The sequence below is a fragment of the Capra hircus genome, chromosome 5 (genome assembly GCF_001704415.2).
Source record: "Capra hircus breed San Clemente chromosome 5, ASM170441v1, whole genome shotgun sequence".
Classification (NCBI taxonomy): Eukaryota; Metazoa; Chordata; class Mammalia; order Artiodactyla; family Bovidae; genus Capra; species Capra hircus.
The window spans coordinates 58,638,560-58,655,590 of NC_030812.1; the positions used below are offsets into that span (position 1 = coordinate 58,638,560).

The window sequence follows — 17,031 nt, forward strand, 5'->3', positions numbered from 1 at the left end:
CTGTCTTGTTAACTGGAGTTGGGCCACTGGAGTCCCACAACGCTCCCAGATCCCAATTGTGCTCATCTGTACAAGCTGTTCCACCCATCAGAAATCCCAGCTGCTACATCCTTGTGGGCCCAGGGGAAAAGGGGTTAATATCTCCACTCTCACTGAGAAAACTGAGTCATGGAATATCACAGTTTGAAGGAACTAGCCTAGTCGGTTGTCTGACTGAAAGAAAAACAAAGAAAGGAAAGGATTGTGTGTCCAAAATCATATACTGGCAGCCAGTGCTAGAATTTGGATCCTTTGATAGTTAGTCAGGGGTACTTTTTTCTATTAAATCCATTTTCTGTATTGTCCATGCATTTTCACACAATCCTCTTTAACCAACACCCTTTTGAAACATATTTTTACCAAACTTTTACTGGAGTATAGTTAATTTACAATGTTGTGTTAGTTTCAGGTATACAGCAAAGTGAATAGTTATACTTACATCCACTTTTTTAAGATTCTTTTCCCTTATAGGTTATTACAGAGTACTGAGTAGAGTTCCCTGTGGTATATTGTCTTTTTGAAAGTGTGAAAGTCCTTCGGTCGTGTCCAACTCTTTGCGACCCCATGGACTGTAGCCCTCCAGGCTCCTCTGTCCATGGAATTCTCCAGGCAAGAATACTGGAGTGGGTAGCCATTCCCTTCTCCAGGGGATCTTTCCCACTCAGGGATTGATCCCAGGTCTCCTCCATTGCAGGCTCAGGCCACTTCAGATCACATTCTCCTGTTCTTTATGTTGGAGAACAGTGGACAATTAACCCACAATTTATATAAACCCATGACAGAGAATTCATGTTCTCTAATAACGTGTGAGAAATAAGCAGATTTTCAATATCCACCATGGACAATACAATCAGGAATACGGCTTTCTCAGGCTTGTGCGCAGGATTCCTTGACATGAGGCTGGGATAGAAAACAGTCATTGCAGAAAGGAGAGGAAGTGCAAGTGCAGACTCATCAGGAGAGGCGTCCGGTGGAGCAGCTGTTGTATCATGTGAAAGAGAAAAATGAAATAGAGGATATGAGCTGAAGTTTGGGGTGTCAAGAGAAAAATATGGACAACGATGCAGGTTTCCACAGATAAATAATTTTAGTCTTTGGTGCACACGTTGAGGGGGGAAAAGATGCACAGATAATATAAAACTTGACAAAAACATAATACGTGGCCATTTTGCTTTCCTGAATAAACCTCTGATTTACATCCTTGAACAGATTCTGAAGCTGGGTTCAGAACTGGCTAAAGATCTAATCATAAGGAATTCAAGCTCAAGGACTTAGCCTGAATGTTGTAAAGTCGTATTTCTATACTAATCTTACAACCCCACCCCCACACCCGTTACTGGTAGGATTTGACAGTTAAGGCTTAAAAATGCTGAAAGGTACTTGAGGATAAAGCAGCTCTTTAAAAACTTATTTTTTAACATCAAAATTAAGATTGCAAAAAATTATCCAGTTACTCGAAGAATTAACAACTCAAACTTGCAGTGTGAACAATTACCGTGTTTCACTTTCTTTTTTTATTGCGGGGGTAGGGGAAGAGAGCGAGTCCTATCTCTTAAACTTGAGCCGTCTTTTTTTCTCCCTATGTTGACACGTTTCTTTACGCGTCCCAAGTAAGCTTAGGCTATTAGCATTCCTTCCCCGAAGGCCAGCGGGAAAGGTTTAGGAAGCTGGTATTCAAAAGTCGTTTAAGTGTCTCTAAGTAGCAGCAGATGCTGGCAAGTGCCGGGACGGATTAATGCAGGGAAGGCAAGACATTCCTTATAAAAGGAGGAGCAGAACGGCCCGTCCAAAGCATGCCAGAGGCGCTTCGAGCATCACCTGGCGGCAATCAAAGCCAGGAGCAGGATGCGGCTTTATCTCGAGAGCGCCAGCTCCGCAGTGGGAGCCGCCGGCATCAGAGACGCGATCGTTTGCGATTACATCTTCTCCACGCTGCATCCCCCTTAAGTCCCCGTTTCTCTGCTTCTCCCACCTCGCCCACGGCCCAGTCATCGCCGGAGCGGCCATCTTAGCGCTCCTCCCGCGCCCTCCTCCCTACCTGCTCCCCTCCCCCTCCTGCTCCGCCCACCCCCTCGCTCACCGGTACGGCGACGGCGGCCGGGTGGGGCGGGTACGTCAGTGGTGACGCCGCGGTCGACCCCGCCCCCAGCCTACCCAGCCTTTCGAGCGCCGGAGGAGGGCCGGCCGGCGGCGCGGCGACCTTGGACCCTTGGCTTGGCGGCCTGAGGGAGGAGCCCGGCGCCCGGGCTCCACCTGGGAGTCCGGAGATGGGTGTTCCTCTGCGCCACCTGTGGCTCAGCGGGGACGGCAGAAGCTCCTCCTGGGCGGGTTTCGTACCTGTCGTAGCTGTCGGGGCCTGGGAGGGGGCATCCAGTGTTAACTCCAAGCTACTGAGATGCAAAATATTCCCCTTACCCCTTCATAGAATTTCTGCCACTCAGCGTCGAATGGGTTGACAGAAACGTGCGCCCATCTCGTTATCTTCAGAATCTGCCCGTATTGACTGGCGTAGAAAGTTTTCCAGAAAACATTTCCTTTCTGAGGAGGCAGCCAGGTGCGAGCTCAGGTGGCAGTGAGTGTTTTGAATTTGGCTTCCTCAGACAGCAAATAAGTTTCCAGAATGGGAAACAAGATGTAAGGGAAACGAAAGTCGCTTCTGTTCAAAATTACTTTACCTGAAACTGCCAATTTAAGGTAATGAAGTAGTTTCCGGAAAGAAACGAAAGGAAGAGCCTCGGGGAGAAAAATCTAGAGAAAAGTCAAGCCTACAGGTATGGAAAGATTAATCCATGTATTTATTGAGCATTTATTTATACTTTGCGTTCGACTTTGAGCCATTTGTGCTCCGTTTCCCCGTGGGGAAGATGGAAAATGGAAAGAACCAGCGAGACAGACATGCAAAGTTAATGTCAGTAGAGTACAGTATCTTACAATATATAAGACAAGTAATACAATTGTTCGTATCTTTTAAAACAACAATTCCACTTTGAGAAATACCTTTCAGTGGCGTGACTTTTAAAAAAATGATCGCACTAAGGTACTCATGCGGTATTATCCAAAATTATCCGAACAACAAAAATTTGAAGGGAGAAAAAAATTCTAACTAAAAGGGAAAAGCTAATTAACTTCTGGCATACTGACCTTGGGAATTCTTGGAGCAGATCACAAAATGGCAATTGCCTTATCGATTAATAGTTGAAAAATACCAAAATGTACCTGCAGGCTCAACTGTGTAAAATGTAGTTATGCATATAAAGATTAAAGAGAAGGAGTGAATTGGCATAGCTTAATATGCCTTTCATTCCTTTTTCAATATATTTGAGTGCATAATAACTTTCCAGTTCAAGTCCATCTCCAGTTCATTCCTCCTCCTCAGAACACAAACTGCTGTTTTGTAATCTTCCCTACCACCTTCATTCCTAAAATGTACTAAATTCATTACATGAGAGCATCTCTTGAAAGCAAATATTTCTTCTAATTACGTAGTTCTAGCATACGGTATAGATTTCCCTGTGGTTCCTAAAAAGCAAAATATAACAAATTAAAATCCTTGCTCCTATTTTAATGTCATAAAACCCTTGGAAGTTTGTTTGGCAAACACTATCAATCAAGAATGCCACCTCTGATGTAGTAATTCAACTTTTAGAAATCAAGAGTTTTTGCTTGAGACTCAAGCAATTTAGCAGGCTACTCATCTCACTGTTGTTTATAATAGTGGAAATCAGAAACATGCTAACTGTTCATCACTGTTGGAACAGTTAGGTACATCTAGAATGTTCATAGGACAGAAAATTATATAGTCATCAAAAATCTTATTTTCAAAAAGTGAGAAATGAAGGAATATAGATGAAGACAACTGTGTCTGCCATTCCCTTTCCTCTAAGAGGCTTCATCTTCATAAGTTATGTTATGGTAGACATGACTCCTCCCTCTTTGCAGCATTTTGTGAACTGGCATGGACACTAGACCCAAGGGTAATAGGCCTGTTGGAAATTTGTTAAAGCTCTACCCAAACACTGTAAGGAGAAAGAGAGGCTGAGGTGCTTTGAAAACTGGCTTAAAGGTGCATTGAGTAGGCAAGTGGTGGATGCCAGACAGCAAAAACCACAGGGAGCAGAAGTCACGAATAATTGGAGGTTACAGAGAGTACAGGCTGAGTTACAGAGAGGCAGCAATAGCAGGGATCTTAGCAAGATTCTGAGTAGACCCACTTGAATTCTAGGAGCCTCCAAAATAACTATGGAAGTGAAAACTAAAAGCAAGATGCAAAGATGTATATACTGAGAGGGAGGGGACATATGTATACCTATGGCTGATTCATGTTGATGTATGATAGAAACCAAGACAACATTGTAAAGCAACTATTCTCCCATTAAAAATAAGTTGGCCTAAAATAGGGTGTCAGAGAAGGCAATGGCACCCCACTCCAGTACTCTTGCTTGGAAAATCCCATGGGCAAAGGAGCCTGGTAGGCTGCAGTCCATGGGGGTCGCTAAAAGTCAGACACGACTAAGCGACTTTACTTTCATTTTTCACTTTCATGAATTGGAAAAGGAAACGGCAACCCACTCCAGTGTTCTTGCCTGGAGAATCCCAGGGACAGGGGAGCAGAGTCGGACACGACTGATGCGACTTAGCAGCAGCAGCAGCAACTTGTCTACTGAGCTCCAGGATCTCTCTATTGCAGTCTGATATTTTAACTGTATTTTAAAATATGTGAAAATTATTCACATTTTACGATATTTGGAAGGAATGCTTTAGTATTTTAATAATGGTGGCAAGATTACAAGTGATTTTTATTTTCTACAACAATCATTTTTAAAAACTTGAGCATTAACTAGTATGAATATCATCAGCAGTCAAAAATTCTAATAATTTTGAAAATAAGTTCTATGTTGTCATTGTGTAAAGTGACTAGCAGACAGAATTTCAGAGAATTTTCTGAGATTATTAATGCCTTAAGGTCTTATAAGGACTAAAATCATTTGACTAAATGGCAGGAGGAGGTGAAATGGAAAGAAGATGAAGTAAAGGAAGGCATAGGTGGAAAGTACTAAAAAGGATGTCTTGAATGTCTCTGATACAAAGATGTAAACTAGGGAGAGGTGCTCCATGGGAAGGGGGGACTGGAGATAAATTATCTGGAGATAATTGTTAATTAGGTTAATAATTAAAGAATAGGAATGGAATGGGCTTCCCTGCTAGCTCAGGTGATAAAGAATCTGCCTGCAATGTGGGAGAACTGGGTATGAACCCTGGGTTGGGGAGGAGGACATGGCAACCCACTCCACTATTCTTGGCTGGAGAATCCCCAGGGACAGAGGAGCCTGGTGGGCTATAGTCCACGAGTAGCAAAAAGTCGGACATGACTGAGCAACTAAGCACAATAGGAATGGGATAGTGTGTAGCATAGCCTTTTCTTTATTTTTATCTTAATTCAACTTTGAAATTTCCTCAGCTACCATTTTATTTCAGGTCTTAACAACCTAAGCATAAAATATGGCATGTCTAGCTTGTCTACTGAGCTCCAGGACCTCTCTATTGCAGTCTGATTTTTACATAGCTATCGTAAAAATCACTCTTCTTGGTTAATTTCCCTATTTGTTTTTTACCCACTATATCAAACCTAAGCTTTTAAATAACAACCACAACACAAATCTCCATCCCTTCCCCTCTTTATCACCTGACTTCTCCAAACTTACCAATTGCATTCTCAAAATCAGTCAGTCAGTTCAGTCGCTCAGTAATGTCCGACTCTTTGCAACCCCTTGGACTGCAGCATGCCAGGCCTCCCTGTCCATCAGCAACTCCCAGAGCTTACTCAAACTCATCTCCTTTGAGTCGGTGATACCATCCAACCATCTCATCTTCTGTCATCCCCTTCTCCTCCCACCTTAAGTTTTTTCTAGCATGAGAGTCTTTTCAAATGAGTCAGTTCTTTAGATCAGGTGGCCAAAGTATTGAAGTTTCAGCTTCAGCATCAGTCCTTCCAGTGAATATTCAGGACTGATTTCCTTTAGGATGAGATAATCTCACTTTCTTGGTTATGGAAAGTCTGGTTGGATCTCCTTGCAGTCCAGGGGACTCTCAAAAGTCTTCTCTAACACCACAGTTCAAAAGCATCAATTCTTCGGTGCTCAGCTTTCCTTATAGTCCAGCTCTCCCATACATGACTACTGGAAAAACCAGAGCTTTGTCTAGATGGACCTTAGCTGGCCAAGTAATGTCTCTATTTTGAATATGCTGTCTAGTTTGGTCATAGCTTTTCTTCCAAGGAGCAAGCATCTTTTAATTTCATGACTGTAGTCACCATCTGCAGTGATTTTGGAGCCCCCCAAAATAAATCTGCCATTGTTTCCACTGTTTCCCTATCCGCCATGAAGTGATGGGACCAGATGCCATGATCTTTGTTTTCTGAATGTTGAGCTTTAAGCCAACTTTTTCACTCTCCTCTTTCATTTTTATCAAGAGGCTCTTTAGTTCTTTGCTTTCTGCCAGAAGGATGGTGTTATCTGCATATCTGAGGTTATTGAGGTTATATCAAAATCAATCCTTCCCCAAATCCGACTTTTGACTGCTGGGAAGTCAATCTTCTCTCCGTCTGCCACACTTCAGGCTCTTACCACCTTTAAATCACGGCTCTTTATCTCCTAAATAGAAGACTTTAACTTTCATTCCTGCAAATCATTACAATCAAACTCTTTCGGAGCAGGCCTAAAAACTCTCACCTCTAGGAAACCACTCTTCTGGTAACCGCTGGGCTTCCAGATGCCCCATCCCCCCCACCAGTACATTATTATATGGTCACAGCTTTTGTTCCAAATCCTGCCTGGTTCTCTCTCTTGGCGTTGTGACTTCTTTAGGGGCAAGCACTGTGCACTTGCTCTATTTGCATATATCACTCAGTACAGTGTTAGCCAAAAATACTCTTAAAATATTTAATGAATTAACAATCAGAAATTCCATAGCATAATACGAGATTGTGGAAAAGATGTGCAGGTGTTTCCCCTTGTTTCCACCATTTCCATATGGGGAGAAATGGCAACTTGACCTTTACCCAAAGTAAGCTGACAGTTTCCTAAACAAGATTAAAATTTAATGACTCTAATACTCAAGTCTGAGGCCATATCCAGCTTCTTCTGAAGTGTTTGCAACCCAAGAATTTCGTTTCTGTATCCTGAAAAGATATGAATGAATTAAAGGAAGACAAAATACACTGCAGATTTTAATTTAAGCAAACATTAGAGTTGCTTTTTATGCTTTGATTTTTAGAATTTTCTAGTCCAGTTTCTCATGAATGAATTTTTGAGCTTATTAACTTTGAGGAAACTACTTCCAAGGATTTACATACTGAATGTTCCTGACTTTAAAGTTATATAAAGTTATTACAAATATTTTTTAGTACATATGTGCCTGGTACCATGCCTGGTATCTGGTACCATGAAATGTCCCCAGCTTTCATTTAAATGTTACAGGAAGATGAAGGATTGAATGAAGGAAGTCAGTAAGACTACTGAAGAACTCAGACCTAAAGTTTTATGTAGTTGCAGCAAGACAGTGCAGTGCAGAAATTTTATTTTTAAAGAGTGACCCAAGTAATGTTAGATTTGTGGCAAATAAGTAAGAAAGAAGTTGAGAAAGCAATGTTGAAAATGCAACAGCAGATGGCAAGATTTGGCCTGAGTAAGTGAATAGAGAGGAAAGAACGGGGTCGGGGGGTGGGGGGAGGCATTTTTTTGGTTTTGTTTTTTCAGTTCTAGGAAAGAACAAGGCTGGTGGCAGATAGGGGAAGTAAATGCAAGTTGGAAAGTAGATGGTACCAAGTTTATTAAATTTAAATGTTAGTTGCTCAGTCGTGTCTGACTTTTTGCAACTCCATGGACTATAGCCTGCCAAGCTCCTCTGTCCCTGGAATTCTCCAGGCAAGAATACTTATGAGGGTTGCCATTCCCTTCTCCAGGGGATCTTCCTGACTGAAGTATCAAACCAAGGTCTCCTACATTTCAGATGGATTTTTTACTGACTGAGCCACCAGGGAAGCTCAGGTGGTACCAAAGCTGATTTAATTTTAAAGGACTGTTAAGTGTTTATTTAGAGGTCTGTGAGGCAAACTTAATTTGAAGAAAGTAAGGGAAACCAATAGACCATTCAGGTATGACCTAAATCAAATCCTTTACGATTATACAGTGGAAATGAGAAATAGATTTAAGGGACTAGATCTGATAGACAGAGTACCTGATGAACTATGGACAGAAGTTTGTGACAGTGTACAGGAGACAGGGAGCAAGACCATCACCAAGAAAAAGAGATGCAAAAAAGAAAAATGGCTGTCTGAAGAGGCCTTACAAATAGCTGAAAAAAGAAGAGAAGCCAAAAGCAAAGGAGAAAAGGAAAGATATACCCATTTGAATGCAGAGTTCCAAAGAATAGCAAGGAGAGATAAGAAAGCCTTCCTCAGTGATCAGTGCAAAGAAATAGAGGACAACAACAGAATGGGAAAGACTAGAGATCTCTTCAAGAAAATTAGAGATACCAAGGGAACATTTCATGCAAAGATGGGCTCAATAAAGGACAGAAATGGAATGAACCTAACAGAAGCAGAAGATATTAAGAAGAGGTGACGAGAATACACAGAAGAACTGTACAAAAAGGATCTTAAAGACCAAGATAATCACGATGGTGTGATCATTCACCTAGAGCCAGACATCCTGGAATGTGAAGTCAAGTGGGCCTTAGAAAGCATCACTACGAACAAAGCTAGTGGGGGTGATGGAATTCCAGTTGAGCTTGTTCAAATCCTGAAAGATGATGCTGTGAAAGTGCTGTACTCAATATGCCAGAAAATCTGGAAAACTCAGCAGTGGCCACAGGACTGGAAAAGGTCAGTTTTCATTCCAATCCCAAAGAAAGGCAGTGCCAAAGAATACTCAAACTACTGCACAATTGCACTCATCTCACATACTAGCAAAGTAATGCTCAAAATTCTCCAAGCCAGGCTTTAGCAATATGTGAACCGTGCACTTGCAGATGTTCAAGCTGGTTTTAGAAAAGGCAGAGGAACCAGAGATCAAATTGCCAACATCTGCTGGATCATTGAAAAAGCAAGAGAGTTCCAGAAAAACATCTATTTCTGCTTTATTGACTATGCCAAAGCCTTTGACTGTGTGGATCACAATAAACTGTGGAAAATTCTGGAAGAGATAGGAATACCAGACTACCTAACCTGCTCTTGAGAAATATGTGTGCAGGTCAGGAAGCAACAGTTAGAACTGGACATGGAACAACAGACTGGTCCCAAATAGGAAAAGGAGTACGTCAAGGCTGTATATTGTCACCCTGCTTATTTAACTTATACGCAGAGTACATCAGGAGAAACGCTGGGCTGGATGAAGCACAAGCTGGAATCAAGATTGTTGGAAGAAATATCAATAACCTCAGATATGCAAATGACACCACCCTTATGGCAGAAAGTGAAGAAGAACTAAAGACCCTCTTGATGAAAGTGAAAGAGGAAAGTGAAAAATTTGGCTTAAAACTCAACATTCAGAAAACAAAGATCATGGCATCTGGTCCTGTCACTTCATGGCAAATAGATGGGAAAACAGTGAGAACCGTGGCAGACTTTATTTTGAGGGGCTCCAAAATCACTGCAAATGGTAACTTCAGCCATGAAATAAAAAGATGCCTATTCCTTAGAAGAAAAGTTATGACCAACTTAGTATATTTAAAAGGAGAGAGATTACTTCGCCAACTAAGGTCCATTCATGGCATCTGGTCCTGTCACTTCATGGCAAATAGATGGGAAAACAGTGAGAACCGTGGCAGACTTTATTTTGAGGGGCTCCAAAATCACTGCAAATGGTAACTTCAGCCATGAAATAAAAAGATGCCTATTCCTTAGAAGAAAAGTTATGACCAACTTAGTATATTTAAAAGGAGAGAGATTACTTCGCCAACTAAGGTCCATCTAGTCAAGGCTATGGTTTTTCCTGTGGTCATGTATGGATGTGAGAGTTGGACTATAAAGAAAGCTGAGCACTGAAGAATTGATGCTTTTGAACTGTGGTGTTGGAGAAGACTCTTGAGAGTCCCTTGGACTGCAAGGAGATCCAACCAGTCCATCCTAAAAGAGATCAGTCCTGGGTGTTCATTGGAAGGACTGATGTTGACGCTGAAACTCCAATTCTTTGGCCACCTGCTGCAAAGAGCTGACTCATGTGAAAACACCCCGATGCTAGGAAAGATCGAAGGCAGGAGGAAAAGGGGACAACAGAAGATGAGATGGTTGGATGGCTTCCTGGACTCAGTGGACATGAGCTTGAGTAAACTCCGGGAGTTGGTGATGGACAGGGAGGCCTGGCGTGCTGCAGTCCACGGAGTTGCAAAGAGTCGGACACGACTGAGCAACTAAACTGAACTGAGGTAAACTTTTATCTTGGAGGTGAATTACCAATGTAGGCCTAATGGAAACTGCAACTGATACCAGAGTTTTGTATTTAGTGGAAACAAAATTGTGAAGCTAGTGAATTTGTTTCTCCTTTTATCATATCTCTCTTCTCTCACTGCCTCTACCTTACTCAGTTTCACAGATTCTCAGGCTGCTTGTACCCAGAGCTTTACCTCAATCTATGAAGACCTTTCTGTCTTTCCTTCCATTCAACTTTTCCCATTTGTTCTAGGACTATAATCCCAACCTTCCATTTTTCTAAAGAACCCAATTATCATGACTATACTGACCCACTTGTAAATTTTAGCATTCAGTAATTTTTTTTTTTTTTTTTCATTTTAGGCCTATGTTCTAATGGAACTTCTTGTGGATACCCAAGTATGGACTTTCTAAAAAGAAATTTTAGGCATTGTAGCAGATTAGTGGGATAAATATTTTCTGAAGCCAAGACAGCTTTCCAAGGATAAGCGATGGGTGTGTGTGGTGTATATAGAGTTGACCCTTGAAAAAAACTTGGGGTGCAGTTGACCCCTTCTCCAAATCCGAAATCCAAGTATATCTTTACAGTCAGTGCTCCATATCCTGCATTTCCTCCACATCTGCAGATTCAACCAACCACAGTTCCTGTAGTACAGTAGTACTTATTTATTGAAAAAAAATCCATGTGTAAGTGGACTTATGTAGTTCAAACTCGTGTTGTTCAAAAGTCAACACATGTATACAGATAGATAATTATATAACATGTTTAGTTATAATCACAATGTAGGAGTAATGGCAATCCACTCCAGTATTCTTGCCTGGAGAATCCCATGGACGGAGAAGCCTAGTAGGTTACAGTCCACAGGGTCACAAAGAGTCGGACACGACTGAGCGACTTCACCTCACCTCAGGAGTTTATGCAGTTATTTTTACCTTTTTAAATATGTTGAATATTTTATCTCTATCTCCTCTGTTATGTTGGGAAAATAGTATCTGTCCTGTCTTTCCTACAAGAATGTTTTAAAGATCAAATGAAGTTTTACATGTGTAAACCCTTCCTTAAGTGTAATGAGGGAAGTAAATATATTTATTGTTATTATTTCTGTTAGGATAATCACCATCCTATAAAGTTCCCTGAGGTCGAGAACTGAATTTTGTTCATATTTATAGTCCTTTAAATTGAGTTTTACTTCTATACTAAAGGAATAGTTGCAGGGTTTCCCTTTCTTACAGCAGGGGGAAAGAGGGTCTGGAAAAGCAGAGCAAGAAAGGAAAGGAAAAGCATGAGGGGTGGAAATTTTAACTTTTAAAACTTTAGTAAACTGTGCCAAAAAGATACTAGTACTCTTTCTTGAGGGAAGGTCATTGAGGTACCTAAGTTTTATTTTATATCCTGTACATGTCTTTAAGTTCACATATTTAAAAAAAATATAGAATAAGAAAAACATAGGTGGTTAACCATAGCTGTTTGTATTATTATTTACATCTTCCCAAACCATCTGAAAATTGAAATTCTTCAGTGTTGCTCCTGGGTTCTTAAAAATAAGAAAGATGAATAGGAAACAGCAGTGTCTGTAAGTCCTTTCCTCAGTTAACCAGAGATTAATGAAGTCCTAGAAAATCGCATTTCCACAGGACATTATTAAGGGACAAGGAGATTGTAAAGTGGGTAGCCCCATCTATTTCATTTTATCTCTGATCCTGGAACTCGTACTTACAGAACTAAGCAAAACAGATACTTCACACAGATTTCTTAGTTTAAAAAAACTGTATGGCTCCAGATCTTTAGAAAAAATAATGAAGGAAAAGTCAGTCAGAAAAAAAAAAAAAAAAAAGGCGACATAAAGGTTTTTTTTTTTTTACATGTATCAGGTTTTCTTTGTTTTGTCTGTTTGTATGAAAACTAAAATATCTCATGAATGATCATAGGAACTTTGTATAAATTCACCATTCAACACTTACGAAATTATCCCTTCTCTTCTTAAAAATCAATGATAGTATTAAAAGATGACCCAAACATTTTAACTTACTTACTTATGGCTATCACATTTTATTGAGCTAAGATGAAATCTGGTCTTAACACTATCATTGTGGGGCTTCCCTGGTGGCTCAGATGGTAAAGAATCTGCCTATAATACAGGAGACCCAGGTTCGATCCCTGGGTTGGTCATTAGCGAATCAGAATTAAACTGTACAAAATAATTATAATTTTAACTAGTCTTACTGTGAATGTTTTCCCCTTATTATTTTGTTTAATATGATCTGTTACTAGTCCTGCCCACTGTCAATGAGCAACTCTTAGTTGTCCTGCTTAGCTATTGGTCAGTGCCACAGTGGGCCCTGCCCACTGGCAACTGTCAGTGAAGAACCACTGGGGAAGTGATTCAGTCAGGGGTCAGTGGTGTGGTGGTCATCAGGTGGAGTGAGGTGAGAGGAGAAGGCAGATTTGGGCCTTCTCCTGGAGGCCCTCCAGCTTACCCAGCCTTGGGCTAGTGAGATTGAAATAAAGATATAAAACAAGTTCATACTGGTGTTTTCATTACCTTTACCTTATAGTGTATGCTTTGGAGCTTGTGATCTATGGTTTATTCCCAGATCCAGTTGGAACAATTTTCTACCAGTGAGAAAGGACTTGTGATTCATCTACTTTTCCTAAAGAATAGATATTGTCATTAATTCTGGAGAGGGCAGACTTAGAAGCAAATTGGGAGACATTGCCTAGAGGTAGAGTGTGCCTCAGTGTAAGGGAACTTTCATCACTAGAACTGTCCAACAGTGCACTAATTTCTTTTGTTCTCTCTTGGTAATTTGTTCTAACTTCACCAGATTATTAATTTCCTTAGAGAAAGTATGTCATTCACCTTTATATTTTCTTTCCTCTGTCCCCACCAGCCTAGTGCCTAACACACATTAAACATTCAATATGTTGAAATGAATTGCCTATGAAGTCATATGTGCCCTGAAATAATGTTATTAGGCAGAGGTTGATGACCATTTGCCAAGCATGTTTCAGTGGGTGACACAGGCCTTCTCCATCATGGTCTATTAGAGAATGTGGACTCTGTGGTTAGAGTTCAAATCTAGGCTTTTATAATTTATTAGTTGTGTGACCATGAAAAATCACTTTTATGTGCCTCGGTTTGTGAATGGGATTGCATACCCCCTCTATTCAAGTACACTGTAATCCTCCTCTCTCTTCTACATGAAAAATTTTCTTTTTTGCTGGATTATTGCTAATACCATAGAAACATGCTGTTATTTCTCCTATCTTAAAAATACCATCTTTTAACTCCACTAACTATTGCTCCGTTCCTCTGTTCTCTTAATAACAAAGGTCCTTTCTTCCCATTATCTTTTAAACTCATTCCAGTCAGGTTTTCATCTCCATCATTCCATAGAAGCAGCTCTTGGGTTTCTGGTAATAGCAATTTCTAAATTGTTAAGTATAGTGGTCAGTTTTTAGTTTTCATCATTATGGCCATCAACACAATTGATCTCTTCCTAGAAATACTGTCTTCCCTTTGCCTCCCAAGAATTCCACACACTCCTGGTTTTTCTCCTCCTTCACTGGTTGTTCCTTTTTAGTCTCCTTTGCTGGATCCTTCTCTTTTTCCCACCTTTTTCATTGGAGAGCACCATTTCTTGGTCCTTATCTCTTTCTCACTCTCTTGGTGATTTCATCTATGATTGTGGTTTTAAATTGCATCTCAGTTCAGTTCAGTTCAGTTGCTCAGTCGTGTCCGACTCTTTGAGACCCCATGAATCACAGAACGCCAGGCCCCCCTGTCCATCACCATCTCCTGGAGTTTACTCAAACTCATGTCCATCAAGTTGGTGATGCCATCCAGTCATCTCATCCTCTGTCATCCCCTTCTCCTCCTGCCCCCAATCCCTCCCAGCATCAGAGTCTTTTCCAATGAGTCAACCCTTCGCATGAGGTGGCCAAAGTATTGGAGTTTCGGCTTTAGCATCAGTCCTTCCAATGAACACCCAGGACTGATCTCCTTTACGATGGACTGGTTGGATGTCCTTGCAGTCCAAGGGACTCTCAAGAGTCTTCTCCAACACCATAGTTCAAAAGCATCAATTCTTCAGTGCTCAGCCTTCTTTACAGCCCAACTCTCACATCTATACATGACCACTGGAAAAACCATAGCCTTGACTAGACAGACCTTTGTTGGCAAAGTAATGTCTCTGCTTTTGAATATGCTGTCTAGGTTGGTCATAACTTTCCTTCCAAGGAGTAAGCGTCTTTTAATTTCATGGCTTCGGTCACCATCTGCAGTGATTTTGAGCCCCCAAAAATAAAGTCTGACACTGTTTCCACTGTTTCCCCATCTATTTCCCATGAAGTGATGGGACCAGATGCCATGATCTTCGTTTTCTGAATGTTGAGCTTTAAGCCAATTTTTTCACTCTCCTCTTTTACTTTCATCAAGAGGCTCTTTAGTTCCTCTTCACTTTCTGCGATAAGGGTGGTATCGTCTGCATATCTTAGGTTATTGATATTTCTCCCGGCAATCTTGATTCCAGCTTGTGTTTCTTACAGCCCAGTGTTTCTCATGATGTACTCTGCATAGAAGTTAAATAAGCAGGGTAACAATATACAGTCTTGACGTACTCCTTTCCCTATCTAAATGAATACAATTCCCAGATTTTCCAACCCAGACTTCTGTTAACTTCTGACCCCATATATCTATCTGCCTATTCAGTGTCTCTGCATGGATGTTGAATAGATAGCTGAGCTTGACATTTGGAAAACTGAATTCAAAGTCTTCAAGTCTGCTCTGTTGTTGTTCAGTCACTAGGTCATGACTGACTCTTTGTTACATAGACTGCAGCACACCGGGCTTCCCAGTCCTTCACCATCTTCCAGAGTTTGCTCAAATTCATGTCCATTGGATCGGTGATGCTATCCAACCATCTAGTCCTCTGCCACCCCCTTATCCTTTTGCCTTCAATCTTTCCCAGCATCAAGGTCCTTTCCAATGAGTTGGCTTTTTGCATCAGGTGGCCAAAGTATTGGAGCTTCAGCTTCAGCATCAGTCCTTCCAATGAATATTCAAAGTTGATTTCCTTTAGGACTGATTGGTTGGATCTTCTTGGTGTCCAAGGGACTCTCAAAAGTCTTCACCACAATTCAAGCATCTATTCTCAGTGTTCAGTCTTTTTTATAACCCAAATCTCACATGTACATGACTACTGGAAAAACTGTAGCCTTAACTACACGGACCTTTGATGGCTTTTTCTGATGTTTAACATAAGATCATAGAGATTTATTCTTCACATACAGAACATTTAAAAAGTCTAAATAATGGGTTAAAAAATAACAGGAGACAGAAGTTACATGTGAGTATCCTGTCATGCTAAATTATTATAAACATTTGCTTGGTTCAGAATTATTAATTCATGTCCTGTCTTTCCAACTGCAGCAAGAACCCTCCAGAGAACCATATTTATAGCTGTAGTCATTCACCATCTTAACAATAAGGGTCAATGGTCCTGTTCAGTCAATAACAAATCAGAGGTGTTCATAACATGAATGGGCTCTGAAGCTGGCATCCAAGAGGAGTTCAGAGATTAGTGGGTGTGAATGGTTTAATGAAAGATGACATGTCACAGAATACTTCAAGTCCAGCTGGTGGTATAAGAAGCCATCTGGGAATTAAGCTTATCAGGAGTATAAAAACTGGGTCTGTTTAGGTTTGCCGTGATTGAATGAAGCTAAAGTTTGGGGTTCTATGTTCTTCTAGCATGAAAAAATTAATTTTTGAAGTAGTAAATGAATCTACTTATAAAGTGAACTGAGACTATTCTTTTGAGTGCCAAGGGGATTTCTAATTTCCCATCAAAAAAGGAGAAAAGATCTTAAGAGTGGAAAAGCAGTATTTGTTTATGTTGAATATTTAAAGCACTTGACTTTTCCTGTGGAAGCCCTTTCCTTAGTGAATTTAGCCATAAGGGGGCGCTCTGGGATAATACTGTTCAGCATAGCCTCTGTTTTCCACTTGGATACCTGAAAAAAAGCAAACTTGTAGATTTGATAATTCTACTTCTCATCCAGACTCATTAACCTTTAAAAGGTGTCAGTTTAAATTAAAACAATCAAAACTAATGAAAACTATTGAAAATAACAAGTGTCATTTTATTAGACCTTTGTTTCCTTTTCAAAGAAATAACAAACATAATAAGCCAAAATTACACTTGAATTCTGTTGACTTGAGGAACTAGTGTTTACTCTTTTCCTTTAGTTCCTTTTAGTGGCATTACTTTCATTATGTCATTGTTTTTGGCCAATGCTTTGGGATTCCATTGTAGTTGAAACTGCTTTCTTACGAAGTTTCGCCAGTGTTTCTGTAAGCGCTACTGTTAACCTCTGCCACATTTTTTGACAAATTCTTGCCTCCCTAAGTGTGGCAAGTGACACAGGAGGAAACTCAATTCTCTTTTTATAGCCTGGAAGGGAGAAAGAGAGGCAATCATAGTATTCCAGACACAGAATGCCGCGAAGGACAACTAACTAGTCAAAATCACCAACAGGACATTCAGTGAGATGGCTACAACAT

At 40.6% G+C, this 17,031-nt stretch overlaps 1 long non-coding RNA gene across 1 annotated transcript in view; it reads left to right on the plus strand.

Annotated features, from left to right (window-relative positions):
* The window catches only part of LOC106502116, a 70,474-nt gene continuing 56,215 nt past the window's right edge, over positions 2,773-17,031 (plus strand). The window contains exon 1 of the long non-coding RNA XR_001295702.1: positions 2,773-2,810. This is a non-coding gene — a long non-coding RNA (uncharacterized LOC106502116). The remainder of the gene's footprint in view (positions 2,811-17,031) is intronic.